Source organism: Amblyomma maculatum, chromosome 10, assembly GCF_055883805.1.
Source record: "Amblyomma maculatum isolate TAMU_Amacu chromosome 10, ASM5588380v1, whole genome shotgun sequence".
Taxonomy (NCBI): Eukaryota; Metazoa; Arthropoda; class Arachnida; order Ixodida; family Ixodidae; genus Amblyomma; species Amblyomma maculatum.
This window is the reverse complement of record NC_139353.1, coordinates 50,596,828-50,610,646: the sequence shown is the minus strand read 5'-3', so window position 1 is coordinate 50,610,646 and position 13,819 is coordinate 50,596,828. Positions and strand designations below refer to the sequence as shown.

The 13,819-nt window shown below is 41.3% G+C and overlaps 1 long non-coding RNA gene across 2 annotated transcripts; it reads left to right on the top strand.

The window, feature by feature from the left end:
- Positions 1 to 5,915: 5,915 nt before the first annotated feature.
- LOC146176357 (uncharacterized) lies at positions 5,916 to 11,342 on the top strand. 2 transcript variants are annotated; one of them, XR_014701178.1, is made up of 3 exons: positions 5,916 to 6,054; positions 8,771 to 8,920; positions 11,239 to 11,342. It is a non-coding gene; the product is annotated as an uncharacterized LOC146176357 (long non-coding RNA). The 2 variants fall into 2 exon arrangements; XR_014701177.1 differs by lacking the exon at positions 5,916 to 6,054 and adding an exon at positions 6,443 to 6,550.
- The last annotated feature ends 2,477 nt before the right edge of the window (positions 11,343 to 13,819 follow it).

The following is a 13,819-nucleotide window of genomic DNA, read 5'->3' as shown; positions in this document are numbered from 1 at the left end:
ATCCTGTCAACTGGTCTGCTTTCAATTTTCCATGCATATGGCTTTGTAAACCTCATAAAATAGCCTACACTAGCCTACACGTACCACATCATCTTCAAAAGCATTAATTGATACCTTTGTGAATTGTGTCAATACATCTGCAATTTCTGGCACCACTGTATGTAATATTAGTGATTACATGCCTATTTTTGCATTTATTTAACACAAAATAGCAGCAAAGATAGGAAGCTCACCAACCAGGCCTCTCCAGAATACCCATAATGCTTCTTTAAACAGTTTCAGTGCGGAGATTCAAGCAGAAAACTGAGATCTGGTGCTTGAAAAAAACTGATGCTTATTCCATGTATGAAGCTTTCTTGTTAGAACTTGCAGTGCTAAGCAAAAAGCATTTTCTGTATACGTTGGGCACGAGTAACAAAAATTCACGGAAGCAATAGATTACAAGCTACCTTCTAGTTCAAAATAAATTTAAAAATAGGTTTTACTGGAAGTTCGTAAAATCAAGGAGCGTGTCTGAATTTAAAGCGTTTCAATCATTCAGGAAACGTCTAAATGATGAGGTCAGGAATGCTAAACACCAGTACCTATGATGCAGTTTAATGACTCAATTCAAAAGACTGATTTGTTTTGGAAATGTTTAAACAGTCTTCTGTGAAGACAAAAAGCAAACAGTACTCACGAGCTTGAATGTGGGTGGCACCGTTAAGGCTTAAAAGGAGCTTTCTGATATGTTTAGTGACCATTTTATTAGTATCGGTACTTCTAACAGTCTACCATCAATGCTTTCTGCCCAACTTCCTAGCCCAAGCACAGTTAGTAATAGTATGGTACTTTAACCCACAACTGATAGCGAGATCATTGTGGCATTGGGTAGAATTAAAAACTCTAAATAACAAGATTCAAATCACATGTAAATTATCACACTTAAATATGTCCTAGATTTGACTACCCCTATCCTAAAGAACATATACAACTTTGCTTTAGAGCTTTCCAAAGAACATCCAGATTGCAAACGTGTTGGCATTGTACAACGGAGGTGGTAAAAATGGCATAAATAGCTTTCGTGTCATCTCCGTACTACCTACATTTTACAAGGGTTTAGAAAAAATAATGCACATGCGTCTATACAATTCCCTACATACATTCTTCTCATCTCGTCGCATTAATATGGTTTCTTGAAAGGCAAATCCACGAAATTAGCACTCTTTGCACAAAATGAACTCATCCTTGATACTTTTTAACATAAGGAACTTATACTAGTTCTATACCTTGATTACAGAAAATCACTTCTATGACTTTGTTCATCATGAAACGTTACTGTCTAAGCTAGAGCATTACGGAGTACGAGGGAGCGCAAATCTCCTTTCATCATACTTTCATCACACATTTGATTACATGGGCCATAATAAGCATAATTCAATGATGAGAAAAGTTAATTCGGCATACCGCAAGGACGTACTCTCGGACCTTTGTTATTTGTTCTTTTTATTAAAGGCAACTTTTTTCTCATTAAAACAATTTCATGAATTGGGTCTGAAGACGATACTCAATGTTTTCCCGGGGCAGCCTGCGCGGCAAATCACGCTTTGTTATTAGTTAGAAACTGTTCTCGAAGAAATTATCTTCACTTGAATGCTAAAACAACTTAAGCCATTCTTTTTCGTACCAGGAACACATCATTAAGAAAATACACTCGGTGTCGCATTCTTAGAAACGCTTTCGTGGGAGAAGCATGTGGAGGAATTATTCCTCTAAGCAAGCTGTGATTAGTAGTGGGATGACCATGTCTCCTTTCCAAAGCCTTTCATTGTAAAAATTTTCTCACTTTTCTTAAGTAGATCTATGGTTGCTGTGCAGCCACTACAGATATATATAACATACAGCTTGTACACTCCCTGATTTTGCAATGCCTGCAAGACCGCCGAGGTTTCTACTGAGTCAATTCCTTTTTCTTAATCACTAAATGCTATGTATAAGGGCTGGTTATATTCCGATGGGATGTCATAGGGCTTAGTGAGGTTAGGAGGCCGAATGAGGCATACACTGTACTGAAGGATGGGCATGTACTGTGTTATCGAGGTTTACCAGAGAGGCGACAACTAGGAGTAGGTTTCCTTGTCAATAAGTATATAGCGGGTAATATAGATGAATTCTATAGTATTAATGAGAGGGTTGCTGGCATCGTAATTAGGCTTAATAAGCGGTATAAACTGAAGGGTGTACAGGCCTATGCACCTACATGTAGTTATGATGACCAGGCAGTTGAAAGCTTCTATGAAGATGTAGAATCGGCAATGCGAAAAGTAAAGACGCAGTATACTGTAGTAATGGGCGACTTCAATGCCAAGGATGGGAAAAAACAGGCAGGAGACAAGGCAGTAGGTGACTATGGCATTGGTTCTAGGAATAGCAGGAGGGAGTTACTAGTTGAGTTTGCAGAGCGCAATAACTTGCGAATCATAAATACCTTCTTCAGCAAACGGAAGAACCGGAAAAGGACATGGAAAAGTCCTAACGGAGAGACTAAAAATGAAATCGACTTCATAATGTGTTCAACCCCCGCCATTGTGCAGGATGTAGAGGTAATCGGGAAAGTTCGATGCAGTGACCACAGGATGGTGAGGTCCCGAATTAGCCTAAATCTGAAGAAGGAACGCAACAGATTAGTAAGAAAGAAACCCATCAACGAATTAGCGGTGAGAGGGAGGGCAGAAGAGTTCAGGATCTCGCTACAGAATAGGTATTCAGCTCTAACTGAGGATGGCGACATTACCCTAGAGGCAAGGAACAATAATTTCAGAGATATCATTACTGAGTGCGCGGTAGACGTAGGTGGTAGGATAGTTAGGGAGGATACCGGTAAGCTGTCTAAGGAGACGAAATATTTTATTAAGAAACGCCAGAGTATGAAAGCTTCCAATCCAACAGACCAGATCGAATTGTCCGAGATATCAAAGCTAATCAATAAGGGCAAGGTGGCCGATTTTAGGAAGTATAGCATGGAGAAAATTGAGCATGCTGTAAAGAACGGGGGAAGCCTTAAAGCGGTAAAGAAGAAATTGGGCATAGGTAAAAACCAGATGTATGCGATAAGGGACAAGGCGGGCAACGACATCACGAATATGGACAAGATAGTCAAAGTAGCCGAGGAGTTCTATACAGATCTCTACAGTAGCCGAAGTAGTCAGGACCGTAATGAGATTGGCGGTAGGGAAAAACAGTCAGACGTTCCACCAGTGACGAAGGACGAGGTCAGGAAAGCACTACAAACTATGAAAAGGGGGAAATCAGCTGGAGAGGATCAGATAACTACAGATTTGCTGAAGGACGGGGGGGATATCGTGCTAGAAAAACTGGCCACCCTGTATACGCAGTGCCTGGTGTCATCGACGGTACCGGAACCATGGAAGAATGCAAACATTATCCTCATTCACAAGAAAGGGGACTCTAAGGACCTTAAAAATTACAGACCAATCAGCTTACTGTCTGTTACGTATAAGGTATTTACTAAGCTAATCGCTAATAGAATCAGGACAACCTTAGACTGCAATCAAGCAAAGGATCAAGCAAGGTTTCGGAAACGGTACTCTACTATCGATCATATCCGTACTATCAATCAGGTGATAGAAAAATGCTCGGAATATAACCAGCCCTTATACATAGCAATCATTGATTGCGAAAAAGCATTTGACTCAGTTGAAACCTCGGCGGTGATGCAGGCATTGCGAAATCAGGGGGTAGACGAGCCGTACGTGAAAGTGCTGGAAGACATATATAGTGGCTGCACAGCAACCATAGTTCTGCATAAAGAAAGTAACAAAATTCCCATAAAGAAAGGTGTTAGGCAAGGAGACACAATCTCCCCAGTACTATTCACAGCTTGTTTAGAGGAAGTATTCAGAGACTTGGAATGGGAGCAGTTAGGGATAAGGGTAGCTGGAGAATACCTCAGTAATCTGCGATTTGCTGATGACATTGCCTTGCTAAGCAACTCGGGGGATGAACTGCAAATAATGATTGATGACCTAGACAGAAAAAGTAGAAAGGTTGGCTTGAAAATCAATATGCAGAAGACTAAGGTAATGTTCAACAGCCTCGGGAAGGAACAGCAGTTTATATTAGGTAGCGAAGTACTGGAAGTAGTAGGCGAATATTTCTACTTAGGACAGGTAGTAACCGCAGATCCGGACCATGAAAAGGAAATAACAAGAAGAATAAGATTGGGATGGAGCGCATTTGGCAAGCACTCGCAGATTATGACTAGCAGCTTACCGGTATCGCTCAAGAGGAAAGTATACAACAGTTGCGTCTTGCCTGTACTCACCTATGTGGCTGAAACGTGTAGGCTAACCAAGAGAGTTTTACTTAAGTTGAGGACAACCCAGAGGGCTATGGAACGAAAAATGGTAGGGGTAACATTAAGAGATAGAAAGCGTGCAGAGTGGGTCAGAGAAATAACTCAAGTTACCGACATTCTAGTGGAAATTAAGAAGAAGAAATGGACATGGGCAGGACATGTAGTGCGAAGAGAGGATAACCGATGGTCGCTGAGGGTAACAAACTGGATTCCAAGGGAAGGAAAGCGTAGCAGGGGGCGGCAGAAAGTTAGGTGGGCGAATGAGATTAAGAAGTTCGCAGGGGTCGAGTGGATGCAGCTAGCACAGAACCGGGTTAAGTGGAGAAATATGGGAGAGTCCTTCGCCCTGCAGTGGGTACAATCAGGCTGATGATGATGATGATGATATTCCGATCATTTTTATATCAGCTGGTTGATTAAATGAATATGATCGATAGTGGAATACCCTTTCCGAAAACATGTTTGATCTTTTGCTTGTTTCCAGTCTATGATTGTCCTGTTTCAGTTTGCGATTACTTTAGTAAACACCTTATACGTAAGTGACTGTAAGCTCATTGGTCGGTAGTTTTTCAAGTCATTAGCTCCCTCTTTCTTATGAATGAAAATAATATAAGAAATGTAAGCGCGATACTCTAATTCAATTATTTAATATGATTACATTTCATGCTTTCTAATCTTGTGGAGCACGAAATACGTACACAGGTTAAATACTTTAAAAGACTCCAGACACTCATTTTTAGTTTGTTTTTTCTGCATTAATGATGTGTAAGACATTTGTGTTCGTGAATTGCCTCAGGATATTCGCCTATGGCCGCTAAGTAATTTACATTCGAATTCCTTTTCTAACCAGTTTCGGTTTCAACAGTCGAGCGATGGCTTTGACGTCAACGTCGAGCCTAGGTTAAGTGATGGATGAGTATTATAGCGATATAATCGTTCCTGTATTGTTTTAATTCCCCAGGAACACTAACGGCAGCCTTCGTCAAAGACAAAAGGTGAACAATGAGAAATTATATCGCTGTTTATTCATGCCGCGCTTGACTTAGACTTGATTGTGACGTCACTGCTATCTCTCACACTGCTGAAACCGAAACAGAAACCGGTGAGAAAATAAAATTCAGTTACAAATTACACAGCGGTCGCAAGCAAAATCCGCGTGGAGATACATATACAGGAATGTCTTACGCATCATTAACAACAAAAAAAGATGTCAACAAAATTTGATGTAAATAGTCCTTTAAAGCTTCGCAGAGGATTTTTGTCATTGACACTGTCTAGGAGCAGAAGCTAGTGAAATTGTTAAGAAAATGAACGAATGTGTTTTCGAGCGTCAGAGCCCCAAATATCTCTGCGTTATAAATAGTATGAAGTATATTGTCTCCGGTGTTCGACTCCAGTTGGCTTCTAATTTTAATCTCCCATAAAAGTAACGTTTGGGAAGGATTCTTTTGTTAGAATTTGCTTTCACGTTCACAGTATAAAGGCGATGAAATCAAGTTATTCGGATGCGCAGCTGAATATATGTTAGCATGACCTATGTCTTTTTTTTTTTCCTCTTTACTTATATCCTGTCTGGCTATAAATATTCTTCCAGAAAACGCAAACGCACCGCTGAGATTCAGCACCGGCCCACTTGAGAGCGCACTAAAGCAGCACTATGCTGAAGATATTCGTTTTTCTGTTCGCCATGGCCATAGGTGAGAATTTCTTAAGACAAATTTTGTTTTCCGTGAATTTTAGAGCATTACGTTTAAAGTTGTTCTTGTTCGGAAAAAGCCAGTTCAAGTCTAATAGTCATAGTGGAATTATAAATACTCTTTGTACAATTTACCAGTGTTAGCAGTTCATACGTCCGTTTTATTCTGCTCTCCCGCATACTCCCCGTTAGAGCACTTTAATCATTACATGGTGCAAGATAATTTCTGCCCAAGTATTAAACAGCAACCATAAAGGCACTAATGTTGTTCGCTGTTAAAACTAACTGATTTAAAATTTACATAATCAATGCGTACGAAGTAATACATGCAATGACCGATTATTACCTTGAGAGCTACTACCATCGGCTGCATCATGTATTGCTACAGTGTCCGGTTTTTCCTCAGAATGACTAAGTAATATCGTACGGCATGATATATGTGGTTCAGCGTCCTCGAGAGACGTCGACTAAGAGGCATGGTGTGGTGGAGGAATCTGGTTATATAAATCGCATCCTGTTCTTCATCCTGCTCTAAATTCCAAAATAGACGGCCGTCATGCGTTTAAACCACATCAAAACAAGGCTGCCAAAGCTGGTACTGAGCCCTCGTCCTGAAGATCGGCTGTTTAGTGATGTAGCCGCTAAGCCAGCGCGGCTTTACTAAGGGGGTAGATAAATGTTTGTTGGATGGCTGCTTTTGCTACCGAGGGATTATTCCATAAGTTCTGCAAGAAATTAGTGTGACGAAACCCGTTAACAAATGACGAAACCCCTTAACAAAGTAACAACGCCACGCCACAGCCCCAATCGCATCATACACCCAAGCTTTGACCGCACTTCCGAGGCTATCGTGCAATGCGAGAACGCGCTCAAACGCCTTTAAAGTTGCTATTAGGCCATTAAATAGTCACATTAATGGGTTTAAATTTTCGTTCTTTAGAATTTGCTCTTTGAGGAAATAATTCGTGCATCTGATTTTCCATCTGCCGTTCCATTCTTTACATAATTTGTAAGCGATATACTTCAGATGTACTGTTCAAAGCATGTTTAACATATTTTTACGGTATTTTATACTTTGTACAAAATTTGTTCTCATCTCATATAATTAGGATAGGATTGCATTGTTGTTGTTGTTGTTGGTTGGTTCACAGGAAGGGAAAGGCGCAGTATCTGTCACACTTGCTCTGTGGACACCTGAACCGCGCCGTAAGGGAAGGGAGGAAGGTGGGAGTGAAAGTGGAAAGAGAGAAAGGGGAGCCGTAGTGGAGGGCTACGGAGTAATTTCGACCACCTGGGGATCTTTAACGTGCGCTGACATCACACAGCACACGGATGCCACTTCGTTTCGCCTCCATCGAAACGCAGCCGCCGCGGTCGGGTTCGAACCCGGGAACTCCGGAACAGTAGTCGGGCGTCTTACCACTGCACCACCCCGACGAGGCTGCATTGTTTTACTGGTTTAATTTTCTGCCACCGTATGACTCTTTCTTTATGGCTTTTGTAAGTTAATAACGTCCATATGATACTGCCGAAATATATAAAAATAAATGGTCGCCTGGTTACTCCTTACTTTGACTAAGGCTCGACCTTTTCGGCCATTAACGAACTATTCGCCGGCAACGTGCTGTATCGACAAAGGCTCCAATGGTGTGTTCCAGCATTGCTATTCGTTTCTAAACGTTACCAGCAGCTATTGCCAGGATTAAAGCGTAGATTGGCTTTCACGTCGTTTTCTATACCAAAGCGTAACATGCGTGTGACCTCGGGCGTGCTTACTCGCACAACGCCACGCCATAGAAGCGGCGGTTACTGCTGGCTTTTCAAACGCCATGTAAACAGCACGTGCTGACTCGCCGAGAAAAAGGGAACAAAAAAACCGAAAGTGCAGACCTGAAGAGCGCGCCTTAAAGGATCGACGGGCTTCTTACGTTCATACGCTATGCCTTCTCTTGGTACCGTCTAAGCATTAGAAAATAGCGTCAATGGCTCCGCGAGATTTCACAAGCCATTTGGTGCACAAGTTTCTGGGGCCTGGCAGTTTCAGGCAGATGTACTGGGATATTAGAATGCAGAGAACTCATTGCAATTTGTTTCATCGACAAACGTCCTCCTGTTGTGTTCCTCATATGTAATGCGTGCTGCAGACTAACGTGGGAACCAAAATGAATGAAGTGATTTGAGATACTGAGCGATTTCCTTGACGCTGCAAGTGCGAGTTGTCTTCGGTATGCAATTCTATATGCCTGTTTTTATTTCTTTGCTGCCTGTATATATTTCATATATTGTATCATATATATTTTGGATCCATTGTTAATAAAATCAGCGCGAACAGGAAGACACAGGATAACAATGGATGTTTAGCAACTCGCCCAACAAAGTATTTTGATATGTTTTGGAGCGGAGTTGTAGCTTATAAAAGGTCTTTCCTTGATGAGAACTCCTCGTTGTCTGAATCGATAAGTTCTGCCTAGAATAAATATGCAATTTACAGGAAACGATATCATCTCATATAAACTTATCAAGTCGGCTTTCTGCCCAATGTTAGCAGAAATGTTAGCCGTTACTTTGTATAATCTCAAGCATTCACAGCATTAAAACGCAGCGCTTCCTTTTGTCATTTACTGAATAGTTCATAGATGATTTCTGGCCACTGCACGAGAAAACTTAGGGGCGATTACGTGAAAAAGCATTAGTCAAATTTATTCGTGCCGATGCAGTTGTGCGAGGTGGCACTGATGACGACGGCTACGACACCTATAGTGATGAAGAAGGAACTACCGCTACGCCGAGCGAAACCGCAAGACCGCGGCTCCCACAAGCCAGGGCAGAGAATCTCAACGACCCAGACCTCATGGAAAGGAAAATTGGTGCGGATGAGCATTCATATGTAGTAATCTTGATGAGTCGTTCTATTGCCGTTTACTTTTGAGTTACATTGGTGGCCATTTCAACCAGATATTTTAATACATTGCATATACGGTTTTTACTAACCTTTCTTTGTCGCGAAGAAAGCGTTATGTGGCTTTTAGCGAATGCAAAATGTTACATTAATTAGAGATGGCATAAATGCACAGATGTCTATATAAGCATATTTCTTTGCATCAGACAATCTCTAGGCACACCGTCAGAGTCGCCGAAAAGCAAAAGAAAAAATGACTAAAAAAAATAAAACCTTTCTATTCACATAAAAAGAAATGCGCTCTCAGCCACAGGTTTTTGGGAGTTATAAAGTGGTGTTCATGGTAAAGCACATAGTATAAAATGTCATTTGGCTTGTTATGTTTGACCAGTTCAACTTAGGAATTCAAAATGACATTTAGGAATTGACTATGATTTCATATTATACTGTAGCGCACATAGTGATTTTAAAATGATGTCGAACTGCAGCATTTAAAAAGGAATTGAGATGCAACAAGATTAGCGACTTCACAGTTCATCAAAGTTAATCTTACTCTATCTGTACGGTGGCATATGTTGACGTTCGGTACCATCACTGGTGCCCGAATGAAACTCTTCAGAAAAGACCCCCCATTTCGAAATATTCTTCCTTTACGTGTCCAAAAAAGAACGCATTCGTTGTACGTGGCGTAGCACGATCAGGAACAGTGGCATGCAGTACATATTGTGATCAATATGATTGAAAAATATGATTCATAATATGAGACGCACAGCCAATAGGTGCCCTTTCCACTGAAAGTCCTTCACGATTGCAGAGCATTCACGCGAAGCCATGCCTACTGCCACATGCGCCGTATTTTTATCCCAAGGAATTAAGAAATACGCTCTTTAATAAAATATTGCAATTAGACAACTTTGGTAGTTCTAAATAAAGAGCAGCGCTAAAATGCTTCAGTTCGGAATGAAAGGAACCGCAGACCTCAGAATACGACGGCAGAGACGACAGGTACGGCCGCCTTCTTCGTGCGCTACCCTTACAAAAATGCATGTTGGGTGTCTATAGAAATTCGGATCAGATGTGTCAACATGCGCTGTTGAAACTCTATCGATAATCATCGATATTTTTGAAGGTGCCGTGTTGACCCCATGTTCAGCTCTTTTGGAATAGTGGCCCATGTGTTTCTTAAGAGCGCTTTTCGAATTCGCACCACTGAAATTCTGTTGATTTTAGGCTCAAATGCTACACAAACTCTGCAAGTGACGCTTTTTGATTTTCTGCTACGTTTCCACTCCTGAACAACAGAAAATAGTGCACGACCATCTGTTTGCAAGGAGCAGACACGAGGTGACTTTCATTAATGCAAAAGTAGTACAGTACATCTCCTAGCTGTGATAAGTCACCACATTCTATGTTCTGCCCGACCAATCAACAATCCTGTCTGATCAGTGCTGGTTAATGATAAGCATAGTGAGGCTTAAAAGAACAAAACAGATCTTGATCTTTCAAGCCCCATTATACTTACTCACTCATTAACCTACACTAAACTGACTAAATTGTTGATTGGTCGAGCAGAACATAGAACGTGTTGACTGACCGCAGCAAAGATATGTGCTGTGCTACTTTTGCATTAATGTAAACCACCTCGTGCCTGCTCCTGGCTAACCGTTGATCACGCAGCATTTTCTGTTAATCCGCAGCGGAAAGGGAACACAGAATAAAAAATTCGCGTTAATGAGAAAGAAAAAAATATGCATCTTTGGTGAACCCATAACATGAGCTGGGTTGTTTATGTGCTTTATTTCAATTCATGTGCAAGGTATGACGCCAGGCTGTTCTTTGCGTAAAACGCTGATACGTCCCGGAACTCCTCGCATGTGATGCTGAAATAAACAATATAAATCATAATTAAGTTGCGGTATATACTAACCTAAAAATCTAGCAAAGGCATTTGTGCGCTGCTCCACGTCATAGCTCAAGAAATTTATCGTCTAAAATGAGTTGTCACTGTCTTTATAAGGCGCCTGCTCTCTACGAATAGTTTTTCTTTTTCGTCATAAAAGTAAAAAGGTATAAATGTAAATATACAGCAGTTTCTCCAAACTAATAGCAATAGATTTGTTTCCTTTTCACCTATGGCGCCTAGTCTGTATAAGGAATACTTGGGAATTTCTCGTCAGCAACCGATGCCATGGACTTTCATTATTAAAATAAGATACAGTTGTAGGTTTACACTCTGTTACTTGACTCATTGGAAGAAGTTTTAATCTGACACGATTTTTTTTACAGGGCACGCTTAAGAAAAGCTGCATCTAAAAGGAGTGTCTCCAGTGTCACGGCAGCCACTTAATCACCATGTTCTGGTTTCAATAAACATTTCGTTCTGAAGTGTATGCAGTACTTTTCTGTGCGTGCTCGTAGCGCAATTTGCCATCTGCGCTTTAAATTTAGCTGACGAAAAAATGTTGCAGGCTCTTCAACTTTCTCTCCAGCCTTACGTAAAACCATATGAACGGAGGAAACAGCCACTGGCGCAGATACTTTCACATTCACTTGCACAATAATGATGTCATTCATTTGGTTCCTACCTTCGATATTGGTTGTTTTCCTCCTACTTCTAAATGAAATATTTTCTTGATTACACAATTATGTCACAGTGATTAACAGGATACATTATCTCTTGTGCTTTTCTCGACGTAAGTGGTTGTCGGCTCTCTTCGTATGTATTTCATAACAAGCCCGCAAATCCTCAATATTTGTTGGCTGCTGATGTAGTGCCTTATGTCTAGGTAATTTACGAACCGTCAAATTATCTGATATACATTACTAAAAACTCTAATTTTAAGGAAGCACGTACGATGACAACGATCCGCATACTCAGAATACTCAGAACCGAGCGCAGATAGCCGTTTTTGTTCACGAATTATGAAGAGCCCAGGTATAATGTGAGCTCTTCCAAACATTCCTGCTTTTCTCAGCTCATTTTACGGCTCTAGAGCGAAAACTCTATGTATGTTCTGGGAAATGTTCGAAATGCTTCAAGTATTTGGTGAGCCCTGATTCTATTTTTATTTGTGTGACGTATCCGGTAGCCACTATATCTTAGGCTTCTAATTCGGTTACCGCTTGGATTCGCCAAATTCCGTTTACTTTGAATAGTTATTTTCGGTAAACATGGCATTTTACAACAGCTAATGCAATTAGGGGTGAAGCGTCCTGTAAAAGAAATGTATATTTAGAGCTTCGACGCATATTAGGGAATCCGCGCTAGTGTGCAGACAATGAAACATTCTTGTCGCGGTTCGTGGCTGCCAACGCGCCGCTTATTAACACATACGACGAGGCGCAACCGCAAAGTATCACCAGTCCAATCCCAGTAACTACGAAACAATTAGGCGCACGGCTAAGCTTTGCCTTGTACACAGACGCTTCCACGTGTGCACTTATTGCTTCATTTCTATAATCTTCGTAACTCGGCAGCCCACCGTCTCTTCAACAGTATACCTGCCTCTTACCAAGTGTTCCTTTCTGCCTTCTCGTCATCCGTATTACGATTTCTCCCTGGTCGGCGCACACCACAATCACGAGACTATATCATACCCCCAAGTGAAGTCCCCACACGCATCATGTACCATGTAAGAAGGCGGTTACGCCCTAGAACCTGCCGCAGGTTTTATGACACGGATTGAAAATAAGTGATACACTCATTTGAGATTATACCACATTGGTTTCAATTATCTTTAACTAATCACTACCCAGTAATAAATCACTGAATCAATCACACAACACCCCCCCCCCTCCCAAATCTATTCACCAAAGCTGTACACATACAGGGATATACATTCCACATAAGACATCGATTATTTCTCCGCACGCTTTTTGACTTCTTTTTGTGGAGGCGGCATCTGTGTTTGCAGTGATGTATTAGGTATTCAGCTCTGGTGGCCGTCTTATATCTGCGCCGGAGGCACCAAGATATTTGCACCGATGCTTATTCACTGGAACTCAAAAGCTCGCTCTCACACTGCCATACGGCGATGTTTTTTCTGTGCAGTGAGCTTAGTACATTTCATGTAAAATGCCTAAGAATCACCAGAACTACAATCAACCCTCCCTTGGTGCGGCGCTTGACTACTGAACTTGGTGGTCTCGGATCGAACTTTGTCACGACCGCCGAGTTTCGATATAGCCGAAATGCATCAAGCCCGCGTACAGTGCGCGAACAGTGATAGTAGTGAACCCTTCACTTGTGCGTCCGCATATATAGTGGCGCTGTAGACGCTCAAGCTTACAAACACAAATTTCACCCGATGTACGTATTTGTAGTTCTAGCGCCTGCATCCTAATGTGGCGCTATATGTTTTGATCTCAAGTATGTTCTAGTTCTCAGCAGTTCAATTTAAAAAAAAAGGAGTCGGAATTCGGGAATCATAACAATTTGACTTCTTTCTGCCACTTTATGACTCTTATTAGCATAAAAGGAGTCATACAAGGAATCAATGGCTGCAACACCCTTCGCTGAGGAACTTTGACTACCCTTGTGTCCTGATCGTAGTCACGGCGAAAGACGGCATGGAGGACTTGATAGAGCAGCTAAAACATATCCGGCAAGCATTCTTTCGAAGGCGGTTATAAAAAGTCCAAACAAATGCTGACTTCGAATGAGTCACACTACTAACAAAACGTATTTATCTGATTCTTAGTCTCACTTTTCCTATAAAAATGCACTTTTCGAAATTTCATTACCCCTGGTACGATTCAATACAAACCAAAATCACGAAATAGCGACCGCTCATTAGATGTGGCGCGCGTTTAAATCAATTAACGAACTAAACCCTGTACGTTCCCGCATCTCCGTTTTGTAGCCTTA